At 37.6% G+C, this 17573-nt stretch overlaps 1 protein-coding gene across 9 annotated transcripts in view; it reads right to left on the bottom strand.

Annotated features, from left to right (window-relative positions):
• The window catches only part of ARFIP1 (ARF interacting protein 1), an 81368-nt gene that overhangs the window by 2554 nt on the left and 61241 nt on the right, over window positions 1–17573 (bottom strand). The window lies entirely within an intron of this gene.

Below are 17573 nucleotides of genomic sequence, written 5' to 3'. Positions count from 1 at the left end.
AGGAAGTGTTGTCCAGAAAGCCAATTTACTTAAGGTTCATATGACTCCCAGTTATTTTCAATTGTTTATTTCTTGTAATGATATCAGGAGTATGTTTTAACCAAGTAACACGACCTCTATGAATCTTTATTAAAGAAATCAGCAAAGCATCACAAAGATTTATGAATAAAGTTGTTTCCAGGGGTCTTATTTATAACTGTAAAATGTTCAATACAGAAAGTATAATTTTTACCCATCCAATCCAATTTTCATTGAAACTGAACTTTAATAATTTTTAATGATGTAAAAATATCTGATATTGCTCAAGAGTTTGCGCTCTGAGCAACAGCGGTTCGAGTCCAGCCCGAGCTGAGCAGCCGCTGAGCTGCCAACAGGTAGCAGGATGGCTCAGCTAAAAAAAAAAANGGTTCGAGTCCAGCCCGAGCTGAGCAGCCGCTGAGCTGCCAACAGGTAGCAGGATGGCTCAGCTAAAAAAAAAAAAAAAAAAAAATCTGATATATGTGCTAACTAAAAAAAATAGGATAGAACATTTTATATATGACATCTGTATTTACTATATTATACACACATAACACACACATGCATAGTCTCTCAAGCCATTTCTTCATCTATCTATCTCTATAAAGGAAAAAACACAACATATTTATATTGGATATTTTTGATTTGTAAAGTCTTTATTTTTAAAATTAACATATTATACAAATTACATATGCTCGAGATTATAAATTAAAGTCTCCTGATTTACACTCTACTTATTCCCCTCCCCTCCCAGCTGAGAGGATCACTATGAAACAGTTCATTGTGTATCCTTTGAGAAATTTTATACAATATTTAAAATACTAATAGATTGCACTACGCACACTTTTAGTAATTGGTTTTTACTTGAAATATCTTAGACATTTTTATCCCGTTCATTTATTTATTCAACAAGTATTAATTAAGTACCTTCTTCTATGTTCCACGTACTATTCTAGGTGTTGAGGATGTAGAAAAACACCCCATTCCTCATAAACTTACACTCCTAGGGGATGGCGAAAGGGAGGGAGGCAAGAAACAAGATAAGCAGCGACACCCTGGAGATTTGTCTCAAGCCGGGCTCACCTCTAACTGCTCAAGCCTTTAGGGTGCCTGTTGCTGCTGTTCACCTAGAAGTTGTTAAAAACAAAAGGAATTTTCTCTCCTCCTCTGACAAAGAAAGTTTCCGGCAGGAGTATAGTTTAAGAGGACCAGATAGCAGGAAGCAATGGAAACTAATAATACCTGTACAAGCTAAAAGAGGTGTATCTTAAATTTATCTGGTCAGACATTTGAGGCCTGCAAGCTTTCTAAACGAAAATCTTTGGTGCCAGTTACAGCAAGGACCACAACTAAACTTTTAACTGTATACAGTGCCTGTCAGGCAATGTAAAAGGATACAAGAACACTAGGATAAGTAAGGCACAGGACAACACAAAATGATGATCAGTATGATAAAGGGGTAGAAATACATCAAATTAACGCAAAAAAACCCCACATACTGCAGAGAGAGGAGGGTTTTGCCAAGACAGGTTGGAGAACATTGGGACTTGAGAGCTCTAACAACCCTGCCCCCTGGTTTTGAGATATGGGAAAATATCTCAAAGGATAATGAGACTCAACCTAGAGGCAATTATTTAGTTAACAGGATAATTACAGGAAAAGCACTTTCTAGATGGCAATTTAGGAGGTCAGTGAAGTATTCTATTATAGTAGACTGTTACAATAATGGCCCCAAAGAATCTCAACATCCACACCCTTGGAGAATATTCTTCAATGTGTTACAAAGAAAAAAAACCCACAGGCTCAAGATGGTGTCACCTGTGCTACAAGCCCATGATCCCAAACCTGGATTTAATTCTTAACCTAACTGCCCTTTTGGCCTCTCCCAGGAGTGGAATTTTAAATCAGTCAGTCTGCAATTGCCTGATCCACACTAGTGAGGTATCTGCCTGATAAGACCCCCTGCCTTCCCCTAAGGGAAGGTGTCTTTGCCTGGAATAATCCACTCTTAACTTTTTAGCCCAGGCTCTGTCTGTGTATAAAAACCTCCCATTTTGTACAATGGACCCCTTGGAGCACCCTTCTAGTTGCTAGATGGGGTGCTGCCCGATTTATGAATCACTTAGTAAAGCCGATTAGATCTCAAGATTTGCCAGGTGGAATTTTGTGTTTTAACAAACGAAAGTGAGCTTGGCCATGTAATATTAGAAAAGGAGGCCTGATAAACAAGTGCTTGCCCTCTTGGACTACTGCCACCGCCTTGAGAGGAAGCCCAGTCTAGCCTCCTTCGGGATGAAAGCCTACAGGGAGACAGGACCAGTCCACTCCAGCTGTGCCCAGCACCCAGCAGGCCTTCCAGCTGAAAGTGAACCCAGAAGAGCCCACCTGCCCAACCCACATAATTGTTAGAAATAATAAGTCATCGTTGTTCTAGACCACTAAGTTTTGGGTGTCTTGTTATACAACAAAAGATTAAGTGGTACATCTATGAAAAAGCTTAAGAATGTAGTCTCCTAGCAAGGAATAAGGGTTTTCGATAACACAGCGAAAAGGAGGAAAATCTAAAGGTGGACAGGCTTGGAGCGAGGATAGGCTAAGCTGGGTGATAAATAAAGGAAGTGAAGAAAAGCCTGTGTACCTGGGAAGGGTAGGAGTCAGGGGAGGAATGAAGAGAGAAAGCAGCTAGGGAGCACAGATTCAAACGAGAGAGGCAAAACTGCTATAAGTAGCTCCAAGATCTAACTGCAGTTTTGGAGTAAACATAATATAGTATCTTTGAAAACTTTTACTTCCACCTCTCTGGGAAGATCTGCATTAGGCCTAGGCTGATACTGATCAAAGCCTTCCCAAATTTGTGTTTGTTATTAATCTAGGTCATTAGTAAAATATCCCCATTACTAGTACTCTTCCTTTATAGAAATTACGAGAAAGTGCTTTGGAATCAGGAAGCATGCGTGCCAATCTTAGTTGTACCACTTTCTAGTTTCTTTGTGACACCAGGCACAGGTTACTTCTAACTTCATTGGCCACGGTCTTTATCTGTTTATCAGAGATGCCATTACCAAGCTGAATCTGTAGTGCTGTTGTAAGGGTTAAATGAAATGAGACACCACCTAGCACTCTGACACAGAATAAGTACTCATTCAATTTCAGTGGAATCTAAGTCACCTATTTGACAGTCAAATCTTCAAACAATATTGACTCTTGGTAGTAAAATGAACTTTCATTTATGTGGAACCCACTGATTAGGAATTTGTAAGATTGTGACATTGTGATTCATAATAAGGAATGTATACTTGGTTTTCCTCATTCCTGGCACAGAGCTCCTAAAACCCTTGTAATTTCCTAAGTGATAAGAGAGATCGGGGCGTCTTCTGTTATAATACTTGGTCTCTTGTCCTGTTTCTGCAATAGCACCAGAGCTATGAGGGTGAAAGGAGCGTCACTTGTTATTCATAACAAGTGAGCCCTTTTCAACTATACCCTCTTTACATTAATGAGATTTTTGGAAAGTCCCTAGATAACCACAGGATGGGGGTTGGCTGCCAGGGGAACTAAATTGTGTTTAGAGGGTGGGAATTTTCACCGCTAAAGCCCCAAACTCCAAGGAGATGCGAGGGACTACCAGTTACACTAATCCCCAACAGACAGTGGGTTAATCAATCGTGCCTACGCAATGAAGCCTCCATAAAAATCCTGAGTACGTGATTTGGAGCGCTTCTGGGTTAGTGAACGCGTCCACATGCCAGGAGGGTGGTGTGCCCCAAACTCCGTGGGGACTGAAGCGCTTGTGCTCAGGACCCTTCCGGACCTTGCCCTATGTGCCTCCTCTTCATCTGGCTGTTCATTTGTAGCCTTTAATATCTCTCGTAAACTTTTGATCATGGAATACACTGTTTTCCTGAGTTCTGTGAGCCACTCTAGCAAATGATCGGACCTGAGGAGAGGGTTGTAAAAAGAAGCCCAAGTGACAACCTGGACTTTCGATGGTGACTGAAGGCGGTGGTATGGTGGTGGTGGTGGGGGTCTGCAGTGTCAGGCTGAGCTGGATTGTAGAACACCCAGCTGGTGTCCAGAGAATCAGAGAATCGGTCAGTGTGGGGGAAAAAAATCCCACACATCTGGTGTCAGAAGAGTTTGAGAAGTGTTGTGAGTGTGAAAGAAAGTTATTCCCTTTTCAAAGACAGAAAATGATGTGACGTTTACTGCAGCACAATGAAAAAAATGGGCAGTGTGGAGGAAAGGTGGATTCCAACAGCTCAGTTTTAGATAAATCAAGTTTCAGATTCCTTTCAGGCATACACATGGAAATGTTGAGGAGACAGCTGTATTTTTGAGACTGGATAGGATTCAGGACAGCAGTCAGGGCTGGAGATGTAAAGTGGGAGTCAGTAGACTGTATCAATATACAGGCGACATTCAAAGCCACCTGATTAGAAAAGCTCATCAAGTGAGTGGGTGGTCAGAAAAGAGATCCAAGGGTGGAGTCAGGAACGCTGAGCCTTGACCGTTATGCCGCACAACATCTACACAGTTCACCTGGAAATGGATCGCGGGCCTTCAACATCAGAGCTAAAAGCTATAAAACTTCTAAGAAAAACACCTAGGAGAAAATCTTAATGGTCTTGGGTTTGGCAAAGATTTTGAAATAGTACAAAGCATACATTATTAAAGAAAAAAATTAATAAATTGGACTTCATCAAAATAAAAATATTTTTCTCTTCAAAGACACTTATAAAAATGAAAATGTAAGCCACATATTGGGAGACATTATTTGCAAAACATGTATTAGACAAAGAACTTGATGCCACAATATATAAGGAATTCTTACAATTCAATAAGATGACAAACAAACCCAAACAAAAAAACGGGAAAAAGATTTGAATAGGCATTTCACCAAAGAAAATAGGCATATGGCAGACAAGCACAAGAAAATATTCAACATCTTTAGTTATTGGAGAAATTGCAACTAAAACCACAATGAGATGCCACTATACCCCCACCAGAATGGTTAAAATTAAAGAGTAACCATACCTTGCTGGTGAGGATGTGAAGCAAATGGATCTCACACAACGATCGTGAGAAGGTGAAATGGTGCAACCACCTTGGAAAAGTCTGCCAGTTTCTTCAAAGGTTAACCATGAACCTACTATTTCCATATGCATATATACATACAACCCAGCTATTCCACTCCTAGATACTGACCTGAGAGGAATGAAAGTGTATGTCCAGGGCCGGCCGAGTGGCACGATGGTTAAGAACTCGCTTGGGATGCCAGAGGGCCCCGGTTCGGATCCCACATATGAGGGCCGGTGACACTGCCCTCTACAGCTAAGATGCTGAACAAAAGCTCAACCTGGAGCTGGGCTGCCTGTGAGTCGCCAGCGACGGTGTAGGCTGCAGCCCCTGCTGCAGGGTTGCCATGGGCTACCGTGTGTAGCCAGCAGCCAGCGTGAGCGGCCAGCAGCCGCAGTGAGCGGCCGTCCAGAAGCCGGTGACTGATCTGCCTCACCCGGGAAGAGCGCAATGATGGTGCCAACTTGGGCCAGTGAAGCAACATCCTCCACAACTAGACTGAAGAACAAAACAACAGCAACTTGTCTGTCCCCCTTCCCCCAATTCCCCAGCACTGTTCCCATCCCCCCAATTCACCAATAAAAATCTTTAAAAAAAAACAAAAACAAGAAAGTGTATGTCCACACAAAGACCTGTACATGAATGTCATAGTAGCTTTAGTTGTAGTAGCCTACAACTGGAAACAACCCAAATGTCTATCAATAGCTGAAGAGATAAATTGTGGCATTTCTATACAATGGAATATTACTTAGCAATAAAAAAGAAATGAATAACTGATACATTCAACATGAATGAATCGAAAAAACATTATGCTTAGTGAATCAAACCAGAGAACAAAGAGTAGAAACTGTTTGATTCCATTTTTAAAACATTTAGAACATACTAACTAATTTATAGTAACAGAAAGCAAATCAGTGGCTGCCTGGTAATGAAGGTTTGGAATACAAAGGGGCTCAAGAAACCTTTTGGGGGTGATGAACTTACTATCTTGTTTTGGTGATGGTTTCACAGGTGTCTGCATATATCACAACTCATCAAATTGTACACCTTAAATATGTGCAGTAATGCATGTCAATTACCCTTCAGCAATGCCGTGGGGGAAAACAATAGTGCTAGGAAAACCGGTTATCCACTTGGGGAGAAAACTCACGTAATATAAATCAACTAGCTCCAGGTGGATTTGGAATTGCAAAAAGCAAAAAAATCTAAAACTTTCAGAAGACAATGTAGCCAAAAATCTTATAACCCTGGGTTGGAGAAGATTTCGTAAATAGGACACAAAAGGCACAAACAGTAAAAGATTGATAATTTAAGCTACTTTAAGACCTTTGGTTTGTCAAAAGCTATTGTAAAGAAGGTAAATTTACAAGTCAAATGGTAGAAAATATCTGTAACACATAACCAAAAAAGGATTCATATAAAGATATATGAAGAACTCCAACAAATCAGGAAAGAATCAAACAACCTAGTGAACTATGGGCAACAGCATAAACTGGCATTTTATATTGGAAGAAATACATGTGGTCAATAAACAATGAGGGAAATAAAAATGAAGAGCACACAAAAATATACCAAATGGTATATTCACTTCGTTTGGAGAGAACGTGGATCAAAGAGAACTTGTACACACTGCTGGTGAGAACGTAAATTGGTACATCCACCCTGGAAAACAATCTGGCTTTATCTTACAAAGTTGCACACTCACAATGTCCTAACAGGCATGGTCAGGAGCATTAATAGCGGACACAGAAACAAAGCACATGTCCTTTAACAGAATAACTAGACAGAACGTAAGGTAGGGGGATAAGGAGATGAGTCAGGGAAGGAACACGAAGATAGGAACAAATTATTGGTAATGTTCTATTGTAGCTCTTGGGTTGGGTTGTGGAGTCAGATATTCATTATATTATTATGCTTTATAACTTAAATACACATTACATACATTATTTTGCATGTATATCAAGTGTAATTTTTTTAAAAGATAAAGAAGAAAACAGGAGAATAATAAAGCTTTAAGATTCATTTCACGTAAAGGATCAAAAAATAAAGATTAGTTAATGGATCTGAAAATGAAACTAAGTTAGAAAATTTCAAATAATCTTTCCAGAGTTTAATTCTTTCTATAGCCATAAATCAATTCCGTTTATAATCAAGACGTTCACCTTTCATTGTAGAGTCTGAAGTAATGGACCTCCGAGATTCAAGAAAACTCATATCTGTCCCTAAAATATGATGTTATTGGGTTCTCGGAAAAGTCATGATGCATGTTTGCGACAGATGGCACTAGTTCATTTTTGGAGTCATTTGCATCTATGTTATTGCTATGTCATTTGACAGCTGACAGTTCTAGCTTCATTCTAAAAAAATAATTAAGCAATTTGGTTGAAAAATAATTGAGCAAGTTGAAGATGGAAGACCAAACTGTGCATTTTTTCCATATTTTACTGTTTTACTTCCATAAAGGGAAGAACGCGCATTCAAGCTTGAGAAAAGTTGCATAAACCTTACGGTGACAATGCTCTACAAGAACGTCAGTGCCAACGATGGTTCACGAAATTCCGTGCTGGTGATTTTGATCTCAACGATACTCCTCTGTCAGGAAGGCCCATCAAGGTTGATGACAACAAAATAAAGGCATTGATCGAGTCAAACCCATGTTACACGACACGAGAGACTGTAGAAACATTGAACATCCATCATTCAAGCATTCATGACCACCTGAAGAAGCTGGGATACGTAAGCAAGCTCGATATTTGGGTTCCTCATGAACTCAAAGAAGTTCATTTGACGGTGTGTATAAACATCTGTAATATGCTCATTAAACGTGAGGAAAACGATCCTTTTTTGAAGCAACTGATAACTGGCGATGAGAAGTGTATTGTTGACAACAATGTGGTGTACAAACAGTCTTGGTCTCGACATGATGATTCACCTCAAATGACATCGAAAGCAGACATTCATCAGAGGAAGGTTATGCTCTCATTGTGGTGGGATTTTAAAGGTGTTGTGTTTTTCGAGCTCCTACCAAGGAACCAAACAATCAATTCGAATGTGTACTGTCAGCAATTGGACAGTTTGAACAAATCCATCATCCAGAAACGTCCAGAGCTCATTAATTGTAAAGGAGTTGTGTTCCATCGCAACAACGCGAGACCACACACAAGTTTGATCACCCGTCGAAAATCATTGGAGCTTGGATGGGATGTGTTGCCACACCCACCATACTCGCCTGATCTTGTGCTGTCAGACTTCCACTTGTTTCGCTCTCTTCTAAACTCCTTGCGTGATATAACGTTCAATTCAGCTGAGGCTGTAAATCAGCACCTTGTTCAGTTTTTCACAAATAAAGACAGGCCCTTCTATGAATGAGGAATTATGAAGCTCACTGAAAGATGGCAAAAAGTTATCGAACAAAATGGGCAACATATCATTGATTGATCTTTGTTCTTTATATAAATAAATGGCCTTTGAAAAACAGACAAAAATATGTCATGACTTTTCCGACAACCCAGTACAATCCTCACGAACTGCTGCTATGTGATGCATTTTGAATTTTTGCAAACCACACTTAAGTAAAATTTCCTTCTCTAAAATGGCATTGTCCAGATCAGGAACAAGGCAAATTTACCACAAATTAAACCACTTACTAATTTTCTACTTTCTCTGTCCATTAAGTAGATAATCTTTTTCTTTGCCTGTAGAGACTCTTGTTAACTGCAGAAGGAAGCTGATATATCTGAAGGAGAATAAAAGACACAGGAAAATGTGGCTCCACTTCCATGTCTGTCCCAAGTTTACTATGTGAACGCTCTTCTCGCTTGCATCATGAAGAAACTGAGATTAGGATAATTGTCAAGGTTCCCTGCTAATAAAATTTTCTGAAAAAAGTAACTGCTTTCTAAATAGATGTATATATATATTTGGAAACTCAAAGAGCTCTCAGAAAAGTCTTCTTTGTCTCAATACAGAAACATTAATCCTATTTATTTTTAAGGATAGGAACTGGTTCCTCTTTTATAGATTTATTAAACTCAACTGACAGTTTATATACCAGTTTATGAACCAGCCCATTAAAACTCTAACAGTTTCGAGTTTTGTTTTGTTTTACAAGGCTTTTAAACTAGAAGCCTACGTGGGTTACAAAGTAATTTTCTACCTTGCTCTACGATTATAATTTGGCTTTTCTTGTTTTACCTATTTTGGATGATCCTTGGTTCCTGGAATTACAGAGCAACTCAGGGGCTTCTGTATGTTTAGTGTGAAATTCTAATTTTCAGAAATAGGTTCTAGGCAATTCATTGCTCTTTGAGTCACAAAAATGTTTTGACTTGAATTTTAATTCTCATGTTTGAGAATTAGAGGAGACAGTAAAAGCAGAGTACAGGGTTTGATTCATGTACTGGATCTCTAAAGCGCTGCTACAACAGTCTAGAAAGTTAGAGTCAGAAAGAAAGTGGAAAGGGCATTAGACAATCTTCAGCTAACTCTACAAATGTCAACATAAGCAGCTTCCCCATTCCCTGGAGTAGATGACAAACCCGACAGACACACCTTTTTGTAGCTGAGGAAGTCCTGGTAGCTTACTAAAAAGCCTCAAACCAGGTGCATTAGCTGCTTTCAAAATGGTCCCCCAGCCCCCAGTGAAACTTAATCCCCGGGAAACCAAGGAAAGAGGGTGCTTTTTAGGACCGAATTCTGGTTTTCACAACAAAATGATACAATACCCATTTTCACAAAAACATTCCCCAGGTAATTGTGAGAAGGTTGATGTGTAAAGCATTTGAAAGTACACACACTTCAGAGCAGTTCCGTGGGATAGAGAGAGCCTTTGGGGATTCACAGTTTTTCAGTTATAATTGTGGAAATAAAGCATAAAATTTCATTGTCACTTTAATCTCAGAAGCTATTTTATACCAAAAGAGACAACTTACCTCATTTTTCTATTAGCACCAATTATGTAAGTGTTATCCTAGTACAAGTTTTAGTTTTGGTAGTATGTCTTTAAAATCAGATACAAATTTAAATAAGAATGGTACTGACTCTTTTATCTAATCAAACCATTACTAAATAAAAAGATAAAGGGAAATTAAAACAAACTAATAAATCAATTTTTGATATGAATATACTTTCTAAATGAAATGAATTAAAAACAAAATATTTTGCTTTTCTGGCTATTTTTGATGAGCAAACTTACACTATAATACATATTCATATAATGCTTCAATGCAGTTCTAACTGGTATGCTACAAGGAATTCTCAGAATGTTTTGGTTATTAAATAGATATAAATTATTACCAATTAAAGGGAAGAATTAGTAATATTAGAAAAGAAGTTGCAATACAATTTTAAAATAACTAAGTTTTGCAATCTTGGTAATGACTGTGCTGCTGTCACTACATATAAGCAGTTTTAACAAGACTTAAAAGTATCATTTTAAGTAACTTGGCTTGTTTATCAGGTTCATTTTACTAGGCTATTTGGTCTTGTAAAGGTCAATCTAGAAAAGATTCTGGTTTGTCAAACAGAACTGGCTTAGGGAGAAAGGAATAAAGCGAGGTGGGAGAAAGGTCTAATCCTACTTTAGGAGAAGTGGCAAAAAGCCAAAATGTTCAAGGAAATACTTTAGGGTCATTATACTTTTTCAATTTACTTCTATATTTATGCTATCAGATCATGAGAAGTGATGAGCACAGAGAATCAAAGAAACAGACAAATATTTTTGGTAGACTAGTCTTTGATATGGTGGATGCCTAACTTTTGTGAGGCATTTCCTATGTGACAGATAATATGCTACCCTTACATCTACTCTGTCCAGTCTTCTATTCCCTCCATGTTCCAGTTAAACGAAAGCAGACTCAGCAAGTTAAGTAACTTGCCTGAGGTTAGTTAGACAGCTAGGAAGCAGATGGGCTGGGATTTGGGGAACTCAGGAATTTCTTTTTCCAAGACTGGCCCATGCTCTTTCACCTATTCCAACCCGCCTCTATTCATAAGGCAATAAACATTTTGGAAAGCTTTTAAACAAAGTTTGAAACAAAAAAAAGATACGGTAGAGCACTTAAAGGAAGGGTAGAAATGTAAAAAATACCTAGTTTAACCTCCTCCCTAATTTTGTCACTGCGCTGAAGTTGCCTTTAAATATCCTTGGGACAAGGATCTCTACAAGGATTGGAGCAGATGAAAGAAATAAGAAGTTAACTTCTTTCTAAAATTATGAAGAATGTAATATTAAATTTTCATATACTCTTTTTATAAGTACAGAGCATGAAAAAAATCTACATAGAACTATTTATTGATGTATGTCCTAACTTAGAAAAGATTTAAAGTGGTTATAGGGATAAATAAAATACAACAGAAAAGTAGAAATTTAAAATAGGAGCCGAAGAAGATAGAGGCAACAATTCTGGGCAGAAATGGGATGACGACAAATTTGACAAATTTTCAAAACCTAACATCAGAAACAATTATAGTAATTTACAAATACACTAAATCACTGTGAACTCAATTACAAAGAACGTTCATAAAGATCTGCCAAACAATGAGCAACCCAGATCAGACATAGGCAAAACCACTATAGCAACATCTGGTGAATGACCTAAAATGTAGCACACAATACTTTAATTGTTAAAGGGCAAAACAAACTTCAACACTGACTACTAAGGCAGAGACAAGCTGGGGTTTTAAATAGAAACTGGGTAAGAGAACTTTAAGAGCAGGGCTGATGGATGATGCCAAGTGGATTACACTGAAAACTTTCTCCTGCCTACACAGCATGTATCAATAGAAGATAAATACCATTTACAAAGTTACTGACTGAAAAACTTGAAGTATTACTTCATAGCCATCAAATCCATAACAAGACACTTCATTTCCACCAACTGAACTTTTTTCCAAATCAAATTTAGATTACACACCTTAACAGAGATACTGAAGTAATTGAGAAAAAGAGGCAATTTCTGGTTAAAAGTTATTAGTTTTAATATATTTACAATGGTTAAGTTCTTCAAATTAATTATTGGCTCTCCCAATAATTGTATAAAACCAACATTTATACGAGCGCATTATGTGTACAACAATATTGGGGTAGAAGCTAGGCTTAAACATGTGAGGAAAAGCTGGAAGAAAATCATTCTTTAGTGAGACGTCTCCAACCATTAATATGTAAGTATCAACTCCTTTCTTTACCCCCAACTATTTAAAAATGTATAATTATACATTTCTCTGCCCATCATTGATCCTTTTTCAGTAAGAGACCAGAAGGGTAATAAGCAGGAAAGCATACCTGTCTTAGTCTTTCATTGGGTGTGTGATTTTATTACTTTGTAATAGATTTGTAAATGCATGTCATGCCAAAGCAGCTATATGAGTTGAAAAAGAGAGGCACTATCAAAAATAAGGGTGTGGGCACTGGGAAGGGAGTCAGAGAAGAAAAGACAAATATGAACTACAAGGGGAGGTGAAAGAACAGATTTTATTTTTCTGACTCATTGGGATAGGTTTCAACAAATCACTGACAAGCAGGTTAAAAAAAACCAAAAACATCCTAAGAGGGCAGTCCTATTTTGAAAAGATAACTGATGAAACAATCTGTAGACTCCAGAAACAGCAGTTCACAGAACTGTGGTGATGTCTTACAATTCTTTATTCAATGGTACATTAAACTCTCAATGTACAGGTTTTCTCCTCCTTCGCAAAAATTTCTATTGCCGTTTTGTTCTGTGGTTTACATTGTTAGCTCTCTCCCCTTCCTCCCGGCCTTCCAAGAGCTCCAGGTGTAGATGTGACCAATATGGCTTCTGTTTTACAAGAATCTATCTTCTTTCTCTGTTATTTTAAGAACCTTACTTGGAGCAGCATTATAACTTCATTTCACTTAACTAAAAGCATGCTATAAAGTCAAACCGTTCTACATTTGAATCCTAGGCTGGCTGTGAGACTCTCTGGGCAAAGTACTTAATCTGTGAACTTTAGCATCATCATCTGTACACTAGTACATGATCATCTAGGTCACAGATTAGATGGATATACCTATACATTTTACATTAAATACTTCTGGACAGCTTCCTCCACATACAGATTACTCCAAGAGCAGTGTCTATCAATTCACTTACTGTAGGAAGGGAATGCTCTACAGATGCCTCCATGGAGCTTAGTTCTAGGGGAAGAAACAGGTTAGCAGGCATCACAGCGCAGTGTGACATGTGCTCTAAGTGGAGAAGGCCCTGGGCACTATGATTATAGTTAGGGGAAGAAAGAAACATTCAAGTTGCTACAGGAAATACTAAGTAACATAAACCATTCAAGTTAGCATCTGAGCTCCTAGTTCGAAATTAATTTAGGTACAGAAGAGTAGTAAGGAACTAGGTATTTCCTCTCATTTGTTAGGTGACCCTATTCTCACTGGCCTTTGGACATTGGACAACAGGAACTTATGAACCAAAGGCCTTTCACACCATCTTCACAGTCACAAAATAGTTTTTCTTCGTAAGTATGGTTCTATATTATACCTCAGAAAACTCGTTTTTAAGATTGAGAACTCAATCTCTTATACAATTTACACAATTCTGATCCTATGCACCTAACACTGTTTATAAACGAAATGGAAAAGATTTATGATAAAGCCATTATTTTTCTTTAAAAAAATCCACAAGCAGTAATACCATGTTCTGCTTTAAGGTGAGAATAGAAAATTTAACAAAAGTTAACAAATCATTTAAACTTATGATCCAGGGTTTCTTCAAGAATTTTTTTTCTCTTATGTTTTCCCACCAATGCTCATGTTAGTCATTCTTGTGTGGTTCTGCTTAAGTCATGCTGCCACCCAGCCTAGCAGGTATTTCTAGCCTACGCTAATGTTTTCCTTCATCGAATTTGGTATTTCTTCTTTCTTATGTTTAACTCTGCATTTTGTATATAACAGATTTTATTAAATGTCCTCCATTAGGCTGTAAATCACTTGTCAGCAGCGAGTTTGTCATAATACCTTCATACAATATTTTTTAGGATTAGGCATTATTATGATAGCCCAAAACAAGCACCATAAAAAAGTTATTGAATTTTAAAAAAGTATCTTTTGAAAATTTAGACAGAAATAACGACAGAAAACCAGAATGTTATAAGGCTTAAGAGGAATAAAGGAGAAACCTAGTTATCACAGGATTTTTTTAATCTAACAAAGCAAAAGGTAGATGAGTCATAGAAGGAATATGTATTCGTATACAAGAAAGTGCTGAGTCATTACTGACAGGACTTCAAGGAAAGGTTAAAGAGAGCAATGCAAAGTCAAATTCTTAAACACTGCTAGTGTCTTCTAAGATTTTATTTGGAAATACTATTCAAAGGGTTTACTTTTAAGTACACTGAAGAGACTAACTACTAAGAACTAAAAAAAAAAAAAAAAGTGCAGTAATGCCACCAAAACCAAGGCAGATTATCAATGATCTGTTCAAATTTTACACTGATCACTTAAAAAAATCAACTTTATTACAAAACCTGGCAAATTGACTTGGGTGAAACCCAAGGATGGCAAAATAAATGAACTGTGGACTTGAATAGTAGTACACCGGTATCAACCGTTTTTATAGAACAGATACATTGCAGCAATAACGGCTAAGTAAATTTTTATAAGTCAATCCTAGTCACTCAAAGTGAAATAACCAAACAATCCCCTCCCCTCTAACATATATAAAGAAAAATGAAACCCAGACCCTCCTCTCCAAATGAATTAATCACGTCTGACCAAAAAGCATCAGAAAACACAAGTACCTCATAATTGCCAGAAAAAAGGAACAAGTCAAATCTATAAAAACATGATTATAAAGCTATCACTTCTGGGGGGGCTTTTAAATCACCCTTATCTACCATCACCGTTATCCAAGCTCCCATCATCCCTTGTCTGAACCACTCTTGGGTTCCACTGAAATCTAAGCTCCACATTTCAGTCCTATCACTTGCCAAGAATTCTCTCAATGGCTTCCTACTGATATTAAAATAAACTTTTCTTTATCGGGTCTATAAGGCCTGCATGGTCTGGCCTCTGCTTACCTCCCAGTCTTCTCTCTATGCTCTAGTCACATTCATTCTTTGAACATACCACACCCCCTCCTGCCACAGGGCTGTGACACATACTGTTCTATCTGGAATACTCTTTAAAGTGGAATACTTCTCACTTTAGCTAGTTAATGTTCAGCATCACTTTCTCATGGAAGCTTGCCCTGACTAATCTTAACTGACCATGTACCTCTCCTTGAAAGCACAAGTGATAACCCAAATTATATGTATATATTTTTGGTGTGATTTCATCAATGTTGTTTCCTTTACTAGCCTATAAGCTCTTTGAATTTGTTTTTACTTTTGCTCACTGGATATCACCAATATCCAGAACACTTCCTGGTAAGGGGGCACTAAAGTTTTGCCACCTCAAAATATACCTTTTGGAATACTGACTTTAGGCTGGTTATTCAGGAAGAAAATACTCAGGAAGAAACTTTTTGACTCTCCCCCTTACCTGCCTAAAGGAATTCAGATGGAAAAATCTGCCTAAAGGAAGAGAGCATCACCTTAGCGTTATTATATAAACTAAATGTGGTAGACAGGGAGAAGCCCAGAAAGCCTGTTTGTTGAACATCTCTCTGTGTCCTAGTGTTTCTGGATGGCCCAGCAAGAATTTATTTACCACATGTTTGTTCTTTCTCATGTACCTGTAAATTGCCTGCTTTCTCTTTGAAATCCCAGACACCTACCTCCCTTTTTTGTCCAAAATGGCATATAAATTTCAACCGCCCAATGCATCTTCAACCAATGCCTTGTTGAATCTTTTGATACATTCAGGGTTTTCTTTTTTCTCTACACTCACATGTTAAATTACAGTAATCTTAAGGGAAACATTAATCTTATTTTTTTCACATTCTATGTGGTTCCAAGCCATATAAAAAATTGTTTAAAAAAAATAAACATGGGCCACTCAAAATGATCTAAGTTTTTGCTTTCTCTTTCCATGCAAACAGTACACACTGCAGACAACAGAAGCGTTTCTGAGAGAGGATGCTTCGCCTTCACTAAAGCAAAGAGTGAGGTAGTCAGGATTCACCCTCCCCATCCCATACTAGTTGACTCTCACTTACTTCCATCTCCTCACTTGCCTTCAGAGCACCGCTAACTCTGGGAAGAAACTGAAAGGCACATTTGCATATGTAACACCGGGGTGAGGCATCATGAGGGCTGTGAAAGAAGGCATGGCATCTATGCTCACAACATCTACAAAGCACCAGAAATGTCTATTTCCTGTCTCTTTACTAAGGTAGCCTAGGTTTTGTTTTGAATCTTGAAAGGAACAATCCAAGGTAAATAAACTGCCTTAATCTGCAAAACAGCTCAGGTTACATTATTTAAAGGTGTAGAAAAAAAGAGAAATATTGATGCAAGGAGAAACACTAGAAGAGCCTAATTAACTTTGTCCTTAATGCTATGCAACTCAATGTTGTTTAGTAAATGAAGAAGAGAATATCAGAGGTTAGTAAGGGTTGTTTAGGTTAAAGATAAACACAGTATGTCATGAGTGGGTGTGTGGGGGAATAGAAGGTATAGATTATAAATAGAAGAATCCAAGGTTTTTCATTAAAACTATTTCTAAAAATCGTTAGGAATCTATGACAAACACAGATATGTGCACATATCTCTCAGCATTAATGCATGCACATACACAAGAATGTGTGTATTTTACACACCTATTCTCTTTGTTTTGCCAGAGAAAGTTAGACCAACTACATATAAACACCTCAATTTTATAAAATATAGCTAAGAATCTACCGCGCAATCTCTCTCAAAATATTTTTAAAAGATGTTCTAAGAACGAAACAAACAAAAACATTCTCACAGTGACTGGCCACTAAAATTTATTGCAATAGTCACAGGAATGGTTCTGAGTCCTTTACTCAATGACTATTTGCTTTTACTTTATACATATTCTAGGTGTTTGGTTACCTGGCATCTCATGTTAGAAGAGAAGCGTTGCTATGGGAAGACACTTCAGAAACCATGATATATAAACCAAAAGAAAGCCCCTGCCACCTACCCAAAGCTGCAAAAACAGCTTTAAAAAAAGCAGTAACCATCAGGGCTTCATCAAGTTACAAAACACCACACTCACTGATGTTTCAGATAATTTTTGTTTTTAAAAAATTCAATATACAATATTTAAGAAATAGAAAGAGTGTATCACATTTTGTTAAAACTCAAGTGTTAAGTAGATTACCTGACAACCAGCTTTAAAAGAGATGTTACAGCACAAAGTTGGCTGTAACTTAACAAAAGAACAAAAAACCCCCAGATTTGAGGCATGTCAAACTGCCAAGAGAGTAAAGAATGACTGACAGCTCTGTGGCCTAAAGGCTTGCTTTTTCTTCCCTTTGTTAGAGATTTTAAATAAAAGAAGAGGGTAAAAGTTACTCAACAACAATAACAAAAAACAGAAGTTTTCT

The sequence above is a fragment of the Hipposideros armiger genome, unplaced genomic scaffold (genome assembly GCF_001890085.2).
Source record: "Hipposideros armiger isolate ML-2016 unplaced genomic scaffold, ASM189008v1 scaffold_58, whole genome shotgun sequence".
NCBI classification, from domain to species: domain Eukaryota; kingdom Metazoa; phylum Chordata; class Mammalia; order Chiroptera; family Hipposideridae; genus Hipposideros; species Hipposideros armiger.
This window is presented reverse-complemented; position numbering and strand designations above follow the sequence as displayed.